The sequence below is a fragment of the Atractosteus spatula genome, chromosome 1, assembly GCF_055471065.1.
Source record: "Atractosteus spatula isolate fAtrSpa1 chromosome 1, fAtrSpa1.hap1, whole genome shotgun sequence".
In the NCBI taxonomy this organism is placed as follows: Eukaryota; Metazoa; Chordata; class Actinopteri; order Semionotiformes; family Lepisosteidae; genus Atractosteus; species Atractosteus spatula.
Genome location: NC_142706.1, coordinates 17,020,058 through 17,034,142, shown reverse-complemented (window position 1 = coordinate 17,034,142; position 14,085 = coordinate 17,020,058).

Sequence of the window (14,085 nt, the reverse complement as noted above, 5' to 3'; positions counted from 1 at the left end):
TGCCATTGGTAACAGTAGCAGAATCTGCATTCCAGCTCCCTGCCTCATATGAGTGGACGCAAAGCATATAGATATTTTTTTTTATTTTTGCAAGATAGGAAAGCGCGTCATCTGTCAAGCACGTTTTACTGAATGCTCGTGCATTACCATGCGGATTAAATAGAGGGTATCATTTCCCGCAAGCTGGTTATGAAAATAAACTTTGTTGATTTAAAAAGGAGGAAACGATGACAAGAAAATGCAACCTTTTCTGGCATACATATAACAAGTTTATTTATTTTTTTTGTTAGTTTGGCTTCATAGGAATCTTTCAATCTTTTAATCTTTTTTAAGGCGAGCAGAGTTCTCTGAAAGGTAAATTACAATGCAGCCAACCTTTTCTAGTACAGATATGATATAAATATAGTAACGATGACGAAATGTCTTACGGGCTATTTTAAACGAACACGTTATATGCAGTCATTGCAGTGTTTCGAGCGTCCCTCAGAAGCAAAAAGTGTTATATAAAACACACCACACAGGCCTGTAGTTAAAAAAAAAAACTGTATAATAGTACCAGTAGAGTGTAGTATAATCAAGGGGGTTTGTCAGATGTCATGAAAGCTGTCTTGTCGCCTTATTGTTTCTAGAAAAAAAGGTTATCTTCAAAGTGTCCTTCATTAATGGCCCGAGTATAACTGCTTCAATTAATACTTTCTTACAAACAGTAAAAGTATGAAAATCATATGTACAGTATAGCTCTATTTCCATGTTGCGGTGCGAAACAAGTCCGATACTGTACGTCTTCGCGATAATTTAGGGAGGCTGAATGTCTTTAGTAAGTGCAATTAAGGACATGGGGCACTGTTGTGAATGAGCTGTGAATGTACGCAGAGTTTTCACTTCCACTTAACGAACACTCACCAGGCCAGAACAACTAGAAACTATACATAGACTATGCGTCATATATGCCACTTGTACAAACTCCTATTTAAAACGATCGCATTTGTTCATAAGCATGAGTAGGCTTACACAACAGGGCAATTGCAATGCAGGTTCGGTAAAACAAGGGCATGAAAAGCAAGTACAGGGACTAAATAAGTAAATTGTAAAAGCAACGGGCTCCCGGGTGATCCAAGAGGTCGTGTTTAAGCGCCCGTGAATCTGTTTCAAAATAATAATTCAAAATAATTCGTATTATTTTGGAATGTTCACTATCACAAGTTAGATTTTAAATTTTTGTTATTATTGACAGTGATTTGTGGTTATGATCTTGTCTGTATCAATTCGAATTGTCGAATGCCATTATTTACTGTAGGTATATTTCGAGTATTATACGCTATCTAATAAATTACAGGAAACTACGTTGGTTGATTCCGAATCAGGCGGCGTCTGTGTGGAGTTTGCATGTTCTTCCCGTTAGTGTGAGTTTTCGCTGGTTACCCTAGTTTCCTCCTACATTCCAAAGACATGCCGTTGTTGTTATTTGGTGTCACTGAGTTGTTGTGTGTCTTTGCGTACAGTACTTTACGGACAAGCATCATGTCTAGGTAAAGTAAAAGGCAGCAGCAGATTAATGATGACTTGGAAGATGATTGGGAAAAAAAAATCATAAAAGACCACATGAAATATTTCCTGTACAGAAAAAAATAAATTATTTCGAAGCAGATTCATCTCGAGAGAGAAAAAGCCCTAGTGCATACACATCGGGAACGTTTTGAAAATTCAATTGAATCCTCAGAGAGAAAAAAATATATTATGTAGGGCCTTACTGAAACTGTAGGAAAAAATAGAAACAAATGACAAAAATAGTATATAACATTCCCTGCACCATGAAGAACTATACCTTAGTGTAACCATTCAGGCAAAACAAATACACTCTTAGCCTTTTTAATCAGAAAAGACTGATGTTCGGTATTTTTCCATATTATATTCGACAAGTACTGTAAGCAGCATCTGTGGATTCTAGGTGTTAAAATTAAAGAACAATCAGCTGGTATTTTACTTTTGGTATCAGAACAGTCTCGTTTGTTAAACATTAAATTACCTGTGCAATATACAGTAACTGCAGGAAAGAGAAAATATGATCATTTTAATTTACCTAAAGGTTTTTAGTGATTTATTTTACTTTGGATTGATTTTATAATGGTGACATGGTGGTGCAGTGGTTAGCATTGCCGTTTCGCTGCGCTGAGTTCCTGGGTTGAATCCTTTACCCGGGGAGCTACAGTATCTTCGTTGAGTTTGTATATTCTGCCTGTGTTCGCGTGGGTTTCTTCCGGTTTCGTCCCACATTCAAAAGACATACTGACAGATTAATTGGATTCTTGGAAAATTACACTGGTGTTAGTGTCTGTGTGTGCCCCGCGATGGACTGGCGTCCCGTCCAGGGTATTTCCTGCCCTGCACCAGTTGCTTGCCTTGATAGACTACAACTATCCCGTGACCCTGAATTGGATAAAGTTGTCAGAAAATGGATGGATCAATGGTTGATCTTATAACTGCAAGTTATAAAATCAGAGATTAATATCCTTGAATCTCAGAGATCTGATCTTAATACAGAATATTAGGAATGAGTATTTCAGAAGTCAGGAAAAACAACCAGGTTACACCGTAAATCTTGGCATCTGATAGGGCTTGCGAAGTCTTAAAGTTCTGTAACATCCAGAGCCGCCTTTTTCATCAATTATTTTTATGCTAAAATAGATCAAATAAATTAAATGAATGCGGTAGAAGGCTATCCGTACTTTCCGTTATGTTTCAGCAGGACCGTAATAATATGCATAGCACGGCGCAATGTTACTTTACATTTGCCACACATATTGCAGAAAATTAACACAATCTTTTATTATAAAAATGCTTGTTTACAAACAAAAGCTTTTGAGAGGAGAAGGAGAATTTCCAAATGAGCATTTCTTTCAGCACCTGTTAATGGACAGCGCCCAAACTTGGAGAGAAATGAAAGAAAAATAATCTGAATAAATCTCCCCTTAAATTACCTCAGTCCAGAAATTTGTGATAATGAACCCATCTGTAAAATAACGTGATCTTTTGTAAGTAGTAACTTTTCTCTCCTTGTTTGGCCAAATCAACCGTCCAACACATTTTTTAGCACGAGCAAACGTACATTGGAATGTTTAAAGAATCGTCAATTCGTGAATAAGATGGACTATCGAAATCAGGGTGTAGTTCTTAATTAATGGCTTCACAAATTGGTTAAGAAATAACAATTTGTTTGTTAGCAATATCAAAGACTAAAGACAGGAACAGTTCACAAACATAACAATGACCTTCACCCTAATAACGCTCAAAGCTGGCTCTTCCCCATAGATATAGAAGCACCTGGATAAATGGTGAAATATAATTTGCTGTTTGGACCGCCCACTGCCTGCATCAATCAACATAAGAACTGTGAGGCCCACAGTGACTCGGGCTCAAATTTATAAAGTGACAAAAAATTATGCTATGCATGAGTTCAGCTTGGAAGCAGTCAGCACCAAAACACTGTATTTTCAAATAGTAAGTAATGCTGCTACATACAGTACATTTGATAATTAAACTCTATCAACAAATTGTGGAACCAAGTCTACTCTGTTTATCCAAATGTCCTAGAAAAGAACGAACTGTGCTGGAAGATGTCAAACTTCAACTAGGCTTAAGTATGAGGATGTAAAGAAAGCAAAACATAGAATTTACTCACAGGAAACTGGAGATTTTGGGAGAGGAAGTTTTTGCACGTGAAAACATGTTACAAGCCAACACATCCTCACAATTTCAAAGGAATATAATCTTAAATAAATTAATTTGGTATTACTGTAAGAACACCGGAGAAGATCAAAAAGGATTCCATAATTTTTGGAGGCAAACAAAAGGAAAACTTTCACATGACACACAAAGAGTGCAAAGTGTACTGGTGTTGGTCCTGAAAGACTTAACACCAATCGAACAACAAGATTAGAGCTGGACAGAGCTGGTGGCAGGGGTCAGATGACTCTGCTGAGAACCCAGCTTCCCCTCTGGAGGTAAAACTAGGTGAATTGTTCTGTGCATTTTCTTTTATGATATCGTAATGACTTGCAACATCTATGATAATTTCAGATAACTTAAACATATTATTTAAAGTCAAGAGTAAAAAGTCCATGGGACTCCATATTGTTACACTGATACTGCCAGCTCCTACCTACTGTAAGTTTCTGACTGGTTCTTATTAAAGCATTTATGTGCAATTGAATTAATATAAATACAGTATTACGTTTACTAAAACAATTCAATTAGGTAGCTGCGTCAACATGAGTGGGCAGCAAAGGAAAAGATAAAGGTATGTTCCATGCCAAAAAGAGAAGGAAAGAAACACAACCTTTTTGACTGTGGAGCCTTCTTCAGGTGTTTGCCGACCAACATTAAATCAAATTGAATTAAAAATTGTTGTAAACATAGGGAATATGCCAGTCTGTGTTCATGTTTTGTTTAACCCCTGAAGATGAGTCACTGGTAGACAGTGTAAAAGATGTGCTCGGGCCTGAGGAAGATCTTCCACACACTAGCTTTGGTGCCAGTGGAACTGCCACTGTTCCTCTCCACTTCTAACACACAGAAAAATCTTAATCATGTAAATTGGCCACATCACTGTTCTCCTTCCCACTAATAGCTGATGTGTGGTGAGTGTTCTGGTGCACTGTGGCTGCCGCCACATCATCCATGTGGATGCTGCACATTGGTGGTGGTGGAGGGGAGTACCCATTACCTGTAAAGCGCTCTAAGTGGAGTGTCCAGAATGGAGTGCTACAGTATATACGTTTAAGCAATTATTATTATTATTATTATGTACCTGCAACCCAAAACAAAATGTAATATGCCGCTTGGGTTGTTGGCATGGGGTGAACTTCACTTGGACCTCTAGACATTCATAGTCAGTTGCGTTGCCTGAGAAGTAACTATAAAATCGAAACAGTTCATCTGAGTTCTCAAAGAGACCTTTAACCTGTTTATTAGCTGTCATCTTTTCTGGATAGGGCATTATTTAATGACAGATGAAGACCAATCACTGTGTTCTAAGAAATTAATTTACCAGGAATCCCTCAGTGCCCTTCTGTACCAGGAATGCCCTAACACCAAACTTGCTGACCTGATCCATGAATTTTGTAAGCATGTTGTTGCTATGTAACAGAAAAAGGGCAGAAGCACAATGTGTTAATCTCCCTCATATACTTACATTACTAGATTATCATATTACTCGATATGGGTCCAGCATAAACAGGTGTTGCCTCAATTTCTCACACAAAGCTTCCTAGAAAACCTTTAGAATATTTACACTTCAGTATATTGAATTTAGCAAGATGAATCCCTAATTCTAAGATTATAAATGATGATTTTGTGATGATTATATGATGTTTTTAATGTTCTGTTATACATATATCGTGCCTTGCTAAAGGATATACTGTAGACGCTTGCACAGTTTTCACATTTTGCTGCTTTAAAGCTTGCAGTCATAATGATTTAAAGCAGCAAATGATATTTAGTGTACTGTATATGCAACCTGCTCTACACATTCAAAAGAGGAAAGTGTGTAAGTAAGTTACTGTAATAGATATTTAATGTGAAACAAAAATAGAAAATAGAACTAGAAAAAAAATAGAAATGTCGCGATTGAAGATTTCAAAGACCCTTAATATCTCTTTGAGCATTGATCAGGCTGCCTCTGCAAAATGATTAGCTGGACAGAGAGCAACGTTTATGGGGACACCACCATGAGGCCAAAGGTGACTTTGCCTCTGTGAATTGCACAGTTCAGTGGTGGAGATAGGAGAAGATGTCCAAAGAATATCCTAGTCATTCCACAAAGTTGGCTTGTATGGAACCGAAAGAAAAAAGTCTCAAATCCTATATGGGGTTTGCAACAAAGCACTTAACGGATATTGCAGACATGTGACAGAAGGTTTTTGGGGTCATACAAGACAAACGTGGAAATTTTTCGTCTGAATGCAAGGCATTACATCTTTAAAGTATTGCATTATACCACACTCATCACTATATCTACTTTCAAGCATGGTGGTGACGACATTATGTTATAGTTCTGCTTCTCATTTGCAAAGACGGAAACTCTTGTCTCAAAACTGGTGGGAACATAGATGGAACAAATGGCAAGGAAAAACTGCCTCACACCTCAGACTGGGGAGAAATTCAGCTTTCAGTAGGACATGAGCCAAGGCATAAAGGCCAAAGCTACACTGGAGTCCTTGAGAGACCTTGAGTCCTTGAGTGGCCCAGTCAAAGCCCTGAAAATCTGTTGGGAAGAATGGGCAAAAATTGCACCAAGTCAGTGTGCACTGCTGATAGAGACTTACCCAGAAAGACTTACAACAGTGCTTTCTGCCAAAAGAGCTCACAGGTCTGAATACTTATGCAAACAACAACTTTCGTTTTTATTCTCTAGTTTTTGCTATACATTTACAATAATGTAACTTACTCTTAGAACTCTTCAGTTTGAGCATTCAGCTTTTGAGTAAAATATTAAAGTTAAAAAAGTGTATGACCCTTGTGAAATGATTTCCTTAAGTAATTTTTGGTTTTAAAGGTAAACATTGAAATGTACCCTTTAAGATCCTCAGCACAGCCTGAAACAGGCACAAAATTAACTATGCTTTTAAAATGAAATTGTTCATCCATATAATAATGATAAACAATAGTTACCGTACACTGATATACAAACAAGGGCGCCTGCAGTCTCACCATGCTTCTTCATTAGAAAACACAAGATTCTTTTTCATTTACTGTACATGTATATTCAAGTTAAAATAATTGAAAAACAGTTCTAAAGATTTCTCTGGTAGACCTTGCAAAATTAAGTGAATTAATATAAATCCAAAAGCTGAAGAAAAGACCTGAAAACAGCATCTTTTAAAACATACTTGTTTGAAATGTATAGATAGATAACACTTTATTGATCCCGAAGGGAAATTGGTTAAATATTAATTTATATTAATATATTATAGTATATTAATATATTATATAGTATATAATATAGTATATTAATAAGAATGTTTATGTCATTTATAATCACTGTATTTGGATACAGTTGATACAGTTTTGAAAATATATGGATATATTTAGATAATATAGAATCTTGATATGAATACATGTATCAGTCATTAAATTAAATGTATTTATTCCAGTTTAGATTCTTTTAATCCTTGCAAAATACATAACTTTGCTTACACCATATGCCCATATCCATGCCACAGCAAAATGTCCTGACAGTTATCAGTATCATATTCTCCTTACAACAGATCATACTTACCACAGGTATCCAATTAATATGCTTGTAGTTTTCACTTGAAACATGAAATCTGTGACCTTTTTTAACACGGAAGCCTGGACAGCTGAGTTCTTGCCTAGTACACTTTATATAAGCCTTGAAAGACTTGAAAGCAATACTTTATTTCACAGCCATACTGCAGGTGACAGGGTTTGCTTTCAATTAGTGCTCTGTGCGAGATGTGATCCTTAGGGGGAATTTCATCCTCAAATTTGAAGCCAAATAAGCACTTTCCAATTCAGCACGATGAAAGCTTGGATCAAATCCTACTCAATGTAAGCTCACATCAGTCTCATGTATCTAAATATAGAGCAGGGCTACAACCATCATTGTGTTGTTTGAACAGTTGACCTTTTTACAGTTGCTCAGTAGCAAGTATCATCTTCTATAGTGTACATGGTAAGATCTAGGTTGACAGCTATGATCTGTGTATAATATATGTTGTGATGTTGACTTTGAGATTCTACATTATTTTCTTATTGTAGAATCTGGAAGTGGGAAAGAAACTACATTGTTTTAGAATAAATCTGTTTGTAGTTACAGTCATTGGGCCATAATGTGTGTTCTTTTTTATTAATCCAGAGGAGCCATGACATAGGAGAGAACAAAATATTACATTAACAGGAAATAGTTTTAAACAAGCAGCAGTCATTACAATTAGTATGCACCCATTGTCAAAAGACTAACTCCGTATAATTCTGTAAGCCATTTCAGTGATTTAAGTGTTGCAGTAAAGTTTTCAAATCATTAACCCATTGCTTCTTATGGATTATTGATTGGAAATGAGTTATGGATTCAAAGTAGTCTTTTGCAGATTCATGATGATGTGTGTGAGTTGTTCAACAATGATTAATGAAGCTGGATGGTATGTATAGTATATTAAATATATAAATGACATGATGTGTGAAGTATACTGTACATAAATTTACATATTATATTGAAGCATGAATTAAATACATTTAAAGTTAGGTTCAAATATTATAGAAACTGCAGTTTGCTTAATTTATTCATACAATTACCAGTGTAGTGCAGGAATATTGATTTCTTTGCTGAGAATCCACTAAAACTGATCAAATTCAAAACATTTCCACAGAATAGGTTTTGTTATTCCAAGGGTTTCAAATATTTCACAATTTCTAGAGAGCAGACTTTTTTGTTGACAAATTGAACACCAGCTTCCCACTTCCAAACTAGTACTGCAGTTGCTCAGTTATTTAATTGATGATTCACAGGATTAAAATAACAACTGAGCTTTTAGTATTAGTACAATTGAACAGATTGGAAAGCATCTGTAGTATATGAATGTGTTGCAAGGAAACAAGGGGGACATCCAGGAAGGAAAATCTTCTTCATTTTTATATAGTACTAAACATATGAGGTTAAACAAAATCAAAACAAGGTGAACTGTAGTGCATTTCCCATCTTTGTGAAATGGACAACTTACACATCTTTACTACTTTTTTAGTTAAAGGAAATTGACTACTAATTTGATAGACACAAGAGTTTATGGTAAGAATGTGGTGCCATGCAAAATAAGCAGCAGTCTCATTACAGTTGACTGAAATGGGCTTTCTAGGGAGCAAGTTCTGTGTCATAGACTTTGCAGTCATTGAGGAATACTTATCAAAGACAAGTTAATCTTTTCATTAAACATTCTTCATCATTGTTCCATTCATGTGTCCTGCTTCTGGAAAGATGTACCATAACATATCCATAACATATAATCCCATAAGAATTCCCAGAACACAAAAACCACCTGTAAGAGACAAAGAACATTAAGAAATGTCTCGCAGTCAGGAGAAGGAGGGGTTGTATAGCAGATATGCAAACAGCCATACTGTATTTGTACTTCTGATTAACAGTACTGTTTCACTAATTCCATGATCCTTAATGAAAGATGTTCACTGCCATAGTTAAACCTGGACTAAGCTGGTATTCAGTACAGTATGTACTGTAATCAATACCCTGCTTAAGTGAGTTAAGGCTACTTACCATATTAATTGAAAGCTAGGTACAGTCTAGTCTAGTTAGTAAGCTTACTTGTGACTGTGAAATTGTGTCCTGTCCTGAACTTAACCTTAACTTCACCTCGATCCTTATTTTAATTTTTTATTACTATTTGTTTGTTGTTTTTGTACTCACTTCGTGTTATTTATAATTAGAAAATGGGTATCTTGCAACTGTGGTTCCCAAGGAAATGCATGAACTGTGATCATACAGTATGACACCATGTTTGCTGGAATACACTCAGCAATTAAAAAGGACTTTAGAATCTTCTCCCCCTATCAAGTGGTAGAGGGCACCCAGGGGATGAATGAAATGACTCACCATAACCATCAGGGTAAAAACAGGAAAGCTAGCATCCATTGGCTCAGATCTAATGCATGAGATAGGAGCTTCTGTATGTGCAAGTTTCAGAGCATGACTGGGTGTAGACCAGCTCTTGGGACTGAAATGTGCTCAGCTTCCACTGCAGAGTTATGAAAGGAGAGGGAGAAACCAACTACTGCTAATAAGCGCAGTATAGTGGTTTAAACAGGCAAGATCAACCATCTTTTTAACACTGTTGATTATTACTTGTTATAATAACAAGTAAACGTATTTTATACATATTTTATACTTCCATATGGATGGAAGGATACTGTAGAAAATGCAGCCCACACTAAAAGGCTTAGTAATAGTTCTGTATAATGCTATGCACACCAGACACACTTAGTCCTTAGTCCTTCTTCCTAATAACAAAGCCTGAAACTGGGAATGACTGACAGTTGTTTACAAGAAAATTGGTTCAGAATTTATTATTATTAATTGGCAAAATACATGACAACTGATCATGATTGTCCTGCCAGTTCAATTAGATTATCATAGTAGACACAAAGCACCTCAAGCCTTCTTGCTATGGCAGTGCTTTATTTAGACAACATGTTTAAACAGTGTTGGTTGGAAGAACATGCTTTTAGAATTACCAACATTGCAGTGAAAGGGTACAGTACAGTGTTGACTGCTGGGCATTATCAGTGTGTAGCTCTCAAAGTACAACAGCTGCCGATTCTCTTTACTGGACAACTTCCATTACAACAACTATGAGCCACCACTATGGTGTTAGATGGAATTCCAGGCCTGGCTCTGTGGGCTGGGCCTCCAACTCTCCGATTTGAAGCTCAGCTGCATGGATGAACTGCCAGGCATGGAAGGTTTTTTACAATAATAACGGTGACAAAAATGAGCAAAGGTTTCCTGTGTTACACAGTGACAGTAGTTAAATCTGCCTGTCTTATTTTATTATGTCTTAGATGATATTTCTGGATTTACTGCTGCCAGACTTAACATCAAAATACCTATTTCCTCATTTAAGGTGATTTATGTGTAAATATGCATTTTCTTTGCTTATAACAAATAAGTATGCTAAAAACCTACATTTATCTTCTTTAAATGTTATTGAGCCAAAACCTGCAGCTTTTCATGTTCTTTTATATTTTTATTGTTGACCATCTGTTCTGCAAATCAGAATGCAGTTTGTGATTCTTATTTCAAAAATAAGAAGCGGGAGGAGACAGAGGAAAGACTTTTTTTTTAACTGTTTCACCTACAGTATACGTTCTGCAGATGACATTCTGCTTACTGCTGGAATAGTCCTGAAAGTTTCAGAAAGCTGTGAAAGAAAGTAAAAGTAACAAAGAAATTCCCTGGACAATGAGAAGAAGCAGGGGCAGTTGCAAAATGCTTACTAACACTAACAGCTGTGCTTCTTTTAGAGACAGGATCTTAAAATAAATATTGTGTCCTTCACACACATGAAAATTTAATATGAATGATGAAACATGACACTTCAGTGCTTGCAACGGTATCATTATACAGTACATTAAAAATAATTGGTCAATGTAGTTTTGGTCAATATAGTTTTTCACATAATCAATCAGTTCTATGCATTAGATACACTTTGAAAGTTTCACTTTGAAACAGAAAATGCAAAACTGTTGTGTATGGGAAAAAAGTATTTTTCTTGTTCTGACTACTTGACTTGAAGGTTTGACTCTCTTTCTCCATCTAAAGGCATGAGAATGAATTACATCAGGCTTTCTCTGCAGAAACTTCTTTGACTGATTCATTTGCTTTCTCCTTTTCAAAATGTTAGTGTGTGTGTCTGTGTTTGTTTCTGTATGTCTGCTCTGTGATGGTCTAGCATTCCAATCAGGGTGTACTCAGCATTGTGCTCATTGCTTGCCGGAATAGGGTCCTGCTCCATTTCAACCCTGAATCGGAAGAAGGTTGAAAGTAGATGGAAAGATTAGATCTAGTTTCGCAATATTGACTTACTGTTCTTACGGACAGGGCAGCTAGTGGGAGGGTGCTTTGGGAAGAAGAGACTTCAGGTCCTCTTCTTCCTCTGTTCCACTCCACTGCCTTAAACCTCACATCAGCATTTTTGTGTTTTTAAAAGATTTGTCTTTCTGTGAAAGTTTGCAGGGCAAGGTTTAAATGACTCCCCCAAACAGGATAAATTTAGGAAGCTATTTAAAATGAGGGCCTGCCCATGCAAGTATGGGGAGATCAGTTACTTTTGGTTGCTGCATTAAAACAGCAGGTGTTAAATCACAGCTATCATTAATCAAAACTGACTGGGTAACTGTGGACAAATCCTGGAGCCTAACTGAGGCCTGCATAACTCTAGCACACATAGAGAGAACTATGTCATTTACTTCCTGCAAATAACTTAAGAACTTTTAGCCAGGAACATTGCATAAGCAATTCATTCTTGTCCTGTTTCATTGCTCTTTCAATATCTTAATTAGTGAGTATTCAGAGTAGGCATTTGAAAGCATAATTAGTGTGTGGAGTTCATTACAATATACTGTGAGCTACCTGACCATAATGATCTCTTTAGATGGGAGGACCTCTGTAATTTATGAAAGGAAGTCCCAATTAGCAGTTACCAGATATGGTATAGAGTATCCTACCAGACATTATCAGACATGATTTAGAGTTTACAGACAGGTTATGGATAGTTTTGCTCTAAAACCTGCTGATTGTTGTGTATTACACAGCTGGGGATTGGGATAAATGTTCTCCAGTACTTTTATATTTTACAATATAAAACCACCAGCCTTTTATAGCTCACAATGGATGGAGTAAATCTTTACTTGCTCCTTTGCAACATCATTTGTATCTGTTCAGGCTTGTGTTTTGTGTTGTGTCACATGTCACATGTATCTGATCACTTTTTTCAAGAAGTGTAGTGACCAAGTTAATTCTGCGGCAGTAGTTTGACATGGAGTTAAACATACAGTAAACCTATTGGTGGAAATTAAACTGGAAATAAATTGTAGGGGAGAAGCATGGTGGAACAGTGGTTAGCATAGCTTCATCTTTGTGCTGGGGCACTGGGCTCATTTCGTGAGGTGCCATTTGTGTGGAGTTTGTATGGTCTCTCCGTGTTCGTGTGGGTTTTCTCTCACAATCTAAAGACATACTGGTAGGTTATTGGCTTCTGTAAAAGTTGACCCTTGTGTCAGTGTGTGTGTTTATATCTGTGTGTACCCTGTATTGGACTGGCATCCCATCCAGCGCATATCCTGCTTTGCACTCAGTGATTCCTGGGATAGGCTCTGGGTCACTGTAACCCTGAATCTGATAAGCAGTTATTGAAAGTGATGGTGATTTGATTAGTTGTGTCATGTCCAGGCCTTGTTTGAAAAAAAAAAACTATCAATTATTTTCAACCACAATCATTTTGTGTCCACTTTTCTTTTTAATATTTTAGAAGGTCTAGTGTACAACATTACATTAGATATATTTTTGAGCAAATGAAAAAGAAATTAGGATACTTGACCATTTGCTCAAAAATAACCTAAACTTGAAGTTCTTTTTCTAGTTTTCAAGACTTCATCTGGATTATGTAGCTGGACAGGAGACATTGACTTGAGTGTTGAAAGTGGACCAGATGCCTGGAGAACAGTGTTCAGATTTCAGGCTCAAACAGGAAAGGCTGGAATGGATAATGCATTTTCAGGGAAACATGATTATTAGTGCATATATACATAGAGAGAGACTGAGTGAGGGACAGAAGTGGAAAGATGAATTAATATTTAATTAATACCATACCAGATGCTTTAATATGACTTTATTATGAAAATGTGGCTATTGTTGTTTTGGTTCATGCTAGGCATCTGCTGTAAACTTTAGCAGTTTGTGTCTGCCTCCCTTTTCCTAAGGGAACAGCTGGGGGCTGTGCCACTGGCATCTATAAACTGCAAACTTGGTGTGAAACTGAGCATGTCTCACATTTCAAGCCTCCACCCTCACGTGTTCAGAAAGTCGGTGCTCTGCGTTTATATGGACCTCTTAGAAATAAACAGTGCGTGATACCAAACCAAAACCATCCTCCACATTTTCTCATTTATGGATGAAAGACTTTAAACTACCACGGGAAGTTAAATGGATAGTTAGTAAATTCTAAAGTTGATTGGCCTTTCTGATGGACTGAAGGCACTGTGGGTTTGCTTCTCTCTTTAAAAAAGCAACACAAGACATATTGAGCTGTCATCAGTCCTATGGGAAATGCAAAGCATCTGTGGTTACTGCCTTCTGGCTCCACCGTTTCTATTTCACACATGTCTGAGGAATATTAACCCCAGGCCCTGTAATGCACTTGGCATCAAGAGCACAAGGTAAGAGTTTCTGCAAGGGCAAAGCCCTAAGTACTGTATGCTACCTTAAAGTTTCAGAGAAAGTCTAGCATAACACTTCACTGTGTTTTTACTTTCTATATCTACCAGTCAGTCAACAATAGT